Source organism: Glycine soja, chromosome 15, assembly GCF_004193775.1.
Source record: "Glycine soja cultivar W05 chromosome 15, ASM419377v2, whole genome shotgun sequence".
Classification (NCBI taxonomy): Eukaryota; Viridiplantae; Streptophyta; class Magnoliopsida; order Fabales; family Fabaceae; genus Glycine; species Glycine soja.
The window spans coordinates 33,857,675-33,864,784 of NC_041016.1; positions in this window are offsets into that span (position 1 = coordinate 33,857,675).

The following is a 7,110-nucleotide window of genomic DNA, read 5'->3' on the forward strand; positions in this document are numbered from 1 at the left end:
TAATCAATTACTGTCAACACATAATAGATTTGATGGCCCACATAATTAGAAACCGTTAGGTTCTCTTGTAAAACCTTTGTATAATCTTGGCTAGATGAAAGCTTTGTTCTTTTTATAAAATGAGAAGTTCTGAACTCATCACGTTATCTAAAAAAACCTTGGGGTGGATCCAAGTGCTCCGATCATTCATTTGCATATTCATGTTTTGGTGGCATACTCACCGTTGTTTATTTCTTTAGGAATTTCATCATAACTAAGAAAACACCAAGGCACCCCTATAACACTCGATCCAGAAAAATGGATAATGAAGAGGGCGTGCAGGAACAGATGAAGGCCGATCTATCGGCTTTAAAAGATCAAATGGCTTCCATCTCGGAGGTCATGTTAAAACTCCAGAAAACTATAGAGGATAAAGCCACGGCAACCGCCTCCAGTACAGTTAGGGAAGCGGAGCCGGTGCTGCAGCCCGCCTTAAATCTGGGTCGAGACAGAAACACGGCAGTGTTTGGTCGAAGGTATAGCCCGCAAGCTTATCCTTATGGCTTGCCTCCGGACTTCACTCCCCGTGCCACCCCGGAAGATTTAAGCCAAGCCCCTACGTTCGAGGGGCAGCTCCCACCTTATGACGACTATCCCGGGCAAGACGATGAGGAAGGAGATACCCATCTCGGTCCCCTGCTCCACCTCAGAGATCCGTCCCCCCATGAACTACCCCAACCAAACATAGTCCGCCATATCCCGACTTCACCCACACCCGTAAAAGAATCTGTTCCCTTCGTGGAAGATAAGGGAAAGATTGAGGCGCTTGAAGAGAGGTTGAGAGCAGTCGAGGGCCTCGGCAATTACCCATTCTCGGATCTAGCGGACTTATGTCTCGTACCCAATATTGTCATTCCTCCCAAGTTCAAAGTACCGGACTTTGATAAGTACAAAGGGACGACATGTCCGAAAGGGCATCTTCGAATGTATTGCCGAAAAATGGGGGCGTATTATGCGGACGAAAAGTTGTTGGTCCATTTCTTTCAAGACAACTTGGCCGGAGCAGCTGTAGCATGGTATACCAATCTGGAAGCTTCCCAGATTCGATCATGGAAGGACTTGGCAACTGCCTTCATTAGGCAGTACCAGTACAATACGGATATGGCTCCCGATCGAAACCAGCTTCAGAGTATGACTAAGCGAGAACATGAGTCCATTAAGGAATATGCCCAAAGATGGAGAGATCTCGCAGCCCAAGTCGTACCGCCCATGACGGAAAGGGAGATGATCACAATTATGGTAGATACGTTACCCACGTTCTACTATGAAAAGCTGATAGGCTACATGCCAGCTAACTTTGCGGATCTCGTCTTCACCGGAGAAAGGATTGAATCCGGACTATGAAAAGGCAAGTTCGAATATGCTTCCAATGTGGCCCCCAACAACAACAGAAAAGCCCCAGTAGTGGGCACGAGGAAAAGGGAAGGAGACGCCCACGCGGTCACCACCGCCCCGACGTGGATGAAAGCACCCCAAAATATCCAAAGCTCATACCAGCCCAATCCCCCAAATTTTTCAATCCGAGTCGGGAATTTCCCCCCGACTCAAGTAAAAGGACCGCCCGCGGCAGAGAGAACGCCAGCCCAATGCACAGCTCCAGCCACGCCTCGGCCAGTCAACAATACAGCCCCCGGCACGAGCTATAAAAATGCACAGAGCCCACTCCCGGAAGATAACTTCTCTCCTATTCCCATGGTATACTCTAAATTATGGCCTTCATTATTGGAGAATCATTTGGTGGTAGCCATACCCGGGAGGGTCTTCCAACCACCCTACCCGAAGTGGTATGACCCAGGTGCCAAATGTGAGTACCATAGTGGAGCTCCCGGACACAACCTTGACTCCTGCCGCCCGTTCAAGTATAAAGTGCAGCACCTAATCAGTGTCGGCTGGCTATCGTTTCAAGAGGAAGGCCCAAATGTTAAAACTAACCCGCTAGCTAGTCATGGAAAAGCTAGCGTAAACGCCATCCAAGAAGATGGGCCATCGCGGGCAAGGAGATTAGGAGAGGTGGCTACTTCCAGACGTTTTATCTACCAATCGCTGCAAGCGGCATGTATGGTTTCCCGTGGCGGGGCCGAAGGGGACAAATGTTTGTTTCACCTCGGGGAGTCGCATGACATGGAAACCTGTCCCGCGGTAGAAGAATTGCTTCAGCGGTTCATAGATTGCGGGCAGCTTGAAGTGTCCATAGGAGGGAGGGAAGAACCACAAATTTGCATGCAGTCAGAAGAGAAGAAGGTTCCTCTAACCCCCAAGGCCCTAGTGATATGTTTTACTAGGAAAGGGACCGGCTCCACACCCATATACCCCCGGACGGCGCCCAAGCCAACGCCATTTGCATATCGAAGTAATAAGGCTGTTCCGTGGAAGTATACCCCTCTCGCGTCCAGCGAAAGAGTTGCAACCGAAGTTGACTCCCTATCAGCTAAGGTGACCAACATCACTGGCCTCAGTGGCGTGACCCGCAGTGGTCGGGTGTTCACCTCCCCTCGCTCGGCGGAGTTGCCCTCCAAGGGGAAAGCGCCCATGGTCCAAGAGCCCACAGACGTAGCCACCCCCTCGAAAGAAGTAGATCCTCCAGTGGTAAGAGCGGCTGAAAAGAAAGAGGGTCTTCAAGGAAAAACAGTGACTTTGGAAGAGGCCCATGAGTTCCTCCGCCTCATCCAACAAAGCGAGTTTAAGGTAGTCGAGCAACTGAATAAAACTCCAGCAAGGATCTCTTTGCTTGAACTACTCATAAACTCCAAGCCTCATCGTGCGCTGTTGATAAAGGTCCTTAACGATGCCCATGTAGCACATGATATCTCAGTGGAGGGTTTCGAAGGCATCGTTAATCATATAACCACCAACAATTATATCGCGTTTGCGGAAGAAGAGATTCCCGTTGAGGGGAGAGGACACAACAAGGCTCTACATGTGTCGGTGAGATGTATGGACCATGTTGTCGCAAAGGTACTTATCGACAATGGATCGAGTTTAAATGTAATGCTGAAGACCACTTTGGAAAAGCTTCCTTTTAGTGCGTCACGTTTAAAACCGAGCTCGATGGTGGTGCGAGCCTTTGATGGTACTCGGCGGGAAGTGATGGGGGAAATCGACATTCCCATTCAGATAGGCCCCCACACTTGCAATGTGGTGTTTCAAGTAATGGATATAAATCCCGCCTATAGTTGCCTCTTAGGAAGACCTTGGATTCATGCATTGGGAGTGGTCCCTTCAACGCTTCACCAGAAATTGAAGTTCGCAGTGGGTGGACTTTTAGTGATAGTGTCGGGTGAAGAGGATATGTTAGTGAGCTGCCCCTCCTCCGCACCATACGTAGAAGCGGCGGAAGAATCATTGGAAACGGCTTTCCAATCCTTCGAGGTGGTGAGCTGCGCCTCTGTGGAACCAAGTCCGTTGCTACCTTCTCTCTCCAATGCGACCATAATGGTGGCACATGTTATGCTCAGGAACGGATTTGAGCCCAGAATGGGTCTAGGCAAGGACGGCCTCGGGAATGCCGACGTGGTCGATATCAAGGGAAATCCATACAAATATGGATTAGGGTATGAACCCGGGATGCCGGGGAGGAGGAATGTGCCGTCAAGATTTCGGGCGGATAGGGTATGGCCCGACCGTATTAGCCAGTGTTTCACCAGTGCTGGAATGGTGTCTGAGGAGGAAGTGGCTGCAATAGAAGAGGAGTTCCCTCAAGACCCACCAAATTTCGTGCAACCATGCCACCCCGATTCCCAAGTGGGGAACTGGCGCGTGATAAGCCAGCCGGAAGTCTATACCGCTGATTCAATGTAATTAGAGCCTATAGATTTCCTTTCTCTTTTGTTTTGTGAAACCTACCTTATTAAATAAATAAAGAGATCTTGTTTCATCTGTTCTTGCAGTTCCACCTTTTCTCATATCATTTTGCGTGTTTTTGTTTATTTTGTCTTGTTTGGTATAGATATGAGGGTCGATTCTTTGAGGATCCTAACGATGAGGGTTTGACGATTGATTTCGATCGAGATATAAGCCAAATGATGAACGAAGAGGAGGAAGAGGACGTCCTTTCACCAGAGTTGGAAAGGTTGGTCGCTTAGGAAGAACGTGAAATAAAGCCTCACCAAGAAGGAACCGAATTGGTAAACTTAGGGACCATGGAGGAAAAGAAAGAAGTAAAGGTAGGAACCAATATGACCGCGCCTATCTGCCAAGGCTTGATAACCCTTCTTGAAGAGTATCAAGATGTCTTTGCGTGGTCATATCAAGACATGCCCGGTCTGGATTCCGACATTGTGCAGCATAAGTTGCCTTTGAATCCTGGGTCTTCCCCGGTTAAGCAAAAGTTACGAAGAATGAGACCCGAGATGTCTTTAAAAATTAAAGAAGTAAAGAAGAAATTTGACGCAGGGTTCTTAGTTGTAGCTCGGTACCCAGAATGGGTGGCCAATATTGTCCCAATCCCGAAAAAGGACGGCAAGGTTCGAATGTGTGTTGACTACCGGGACTTGAACCGAGCCAGTCCTAAAGACAATTTTCCCCTGCCACACATTGATATATTGGTAGATAATACAGCCAAGTTCGCCCTTTTCTCATTTATGGATAGTTTCTCGGGGTATAATCAAATAAAGATGGCACCCAAAGATGTAGAGAAGACCACTTTCGTCACCCTATGGGGGACATTCTGCTATAAAGTGATGGCATTCGGGCTGAAAAATGTCAGGGCAACCTATCAGCGTGCCATGGTGGCGTTGTTCCATGATATGATGCATAAGGAAATAGAGGTCTACGTAGATGACATGATTGCCAAGTCTCGAACTGAGGACGAACACCTTGTCAATCTGCGTAAGCTGTTTGGAAGGTTGCGGAAATACCAATTAAAACTAAACCCTACCAAATGCACCTTTGGGGTAAAGTCGGGGAAGTTGCTAGGATTTATCGTAAGTCAGAAAGGGATAGAGATAGATCCCGAGAAAGTAAAGGCCATCCTTGAAATGCCGGAACCACACACGGAGAAGCAGGTTCGGGGGTTCTTGGGCAGGTTGAATTATATCGCGAGATTTATCTCGCAACTCACCCCTACCTGTGAGCCCATTTTCAAGCTATTACGTAAGAACCAGGCGGTCCTGTGGAACAGTGACTGCCAAGAGGCCTTCGAGAAGATCAAATAGAGTCTCGCGAACCCCCTGGTGCTCATGCCACCTGTAACAGGAAGACCTCTTTTCCTGTACATGACCGTGTTGGACGAGTCTATGGGGTGCGTGTTGGGTCAGCACGATGATTCTGGGAAAAAGGAGCAAGCCATCTACTATTTAAGCAAGAAGTTTACCGCATGTGAGATGAATTACTCAATGCTGGAAAAGACGTGTTGTGCTCTGGTATGGGCATCACATCGGCTTAGGCAGTACATGCTCAGCCATACCACGTGGCTTATTTCCAAAATGGATCCCGTGAAATACATCTTTGAGAAACCGGCCCTCACGGGACGAATCGCTAGGTGGCAGGTACTATTATCTGAATTTGATATCGTTTACGTCACCCAAAAGGCGGTAAAGGGAAGTGCCTTAGCAGATTATTTGGCCCAGCAACCCCTCCAGGATTATCGGCCGATGCACCCTGAGTTCCCAGATGAAGATATCATGGCCCTGTTTGAAGAGAAGCAGACACACGAGGACATAGACAAATGGATTGTTTGCTTTGATGGGGCATCTAACGCTTTGGGCCACGGAGTAGGGGCAGTCCTGGTATCCCCGGATGATCAGTGTATTCCTTTCACGGCTAGGCTAGGTTTTGATTGTACCAACAATATGGCCGAGTACGAAGCATGCGCCCTCGGGGTTCAGGCGGCCATTGATTTTGATGTAAAACTACTCAAGGTGTATGGAGACTCAGCTTTGGTGATACGCCAGTTGAAAGGAGAATGGGAAACTAGGGATCCGAAGTTAATACCCTATCAAACTCACATCTTGAGGTTAGCCAAGTACTTTGACGACATTTCTTTCCACCACATACCTCGGGAAGAGAATCAAATGGCTGATGCATTAGCCACCTTGGCGTTCATGTTTCAACTTGCCCCACACGGGGATCTGCCGTACATCGAATTCAAATCTCAGGGCAGGCCGGCATATTGTTATGCAATAGAGGAAGAGCGGGATGGGAAACCGTGGTATTTCGACATCAAACAATATGTCGAGAACAAAGAATACCCACCAGGGATTTTTGACAATGACAAAAGGACGTTGAGGAGATTGGCTATTGGTTTCTTTGTAAGTGGTACCATCCTATACAAACGGAACCACGACATGACCCTCCTACGATGTGTAGATGCCAAAGAGGCAAACTTCATGATTGAGGAGATCCACGAGGGTTCCTTTGGGACACATGCCAATGGGCATGCTATGGCCAGAAAAATCCTTAGGGCCGGTTATTACTGGCTCACTATGGAAAGCGATTGCTGCGCTCATATAAGGAAGTGTCATAAATGTCAGGCATACGCGGACAATGTCAATGTTCCGCCACATCCTCTGAATGTTATGTCCGCTCATTGGCCTTTTTCCATGTGGGGAATAGATGTCATTGGGGCCATCGAACCCAAAGTGTCGAATGGTCACCGCTTCATTCTTGTGGCAATAGATTACTTCACCAAATGGGTCGAAGCGGCTTCTTATACTAATGTCACGAGGAGTGTGGTAGTCAGATTCATCAAGAAGGAGTTGATTTGTCGATACGGACTCCCCAGGAAGATCATTACTGACAATGGCACCAATCTGAACAACAAGATGATGTAGGAAATGTGCGAGGATTTCAAGATCCAGCATCATAACTCCACCCCTTATCGGCCAAAGATGAATGGGCTGTAGAGGCTGTGAATAAAAATATTAAGAAGATTGTTCAGAAGATGACAGTGTCATACAAAGATTGGCATGAGATGTTGCCTTTCGCCCTGCACGGATATAGAACCTCGGTACAAACTTCTACTAGGGCAACGCTGTATTCTTTGGTTTATGGGATGGAAGCAGTACTCCCATTTGAGGTGGAGGTTCCTCTCAGAGGATAATAGCGGAGTCAGGCCTAGAAGAGTCAGAGTGG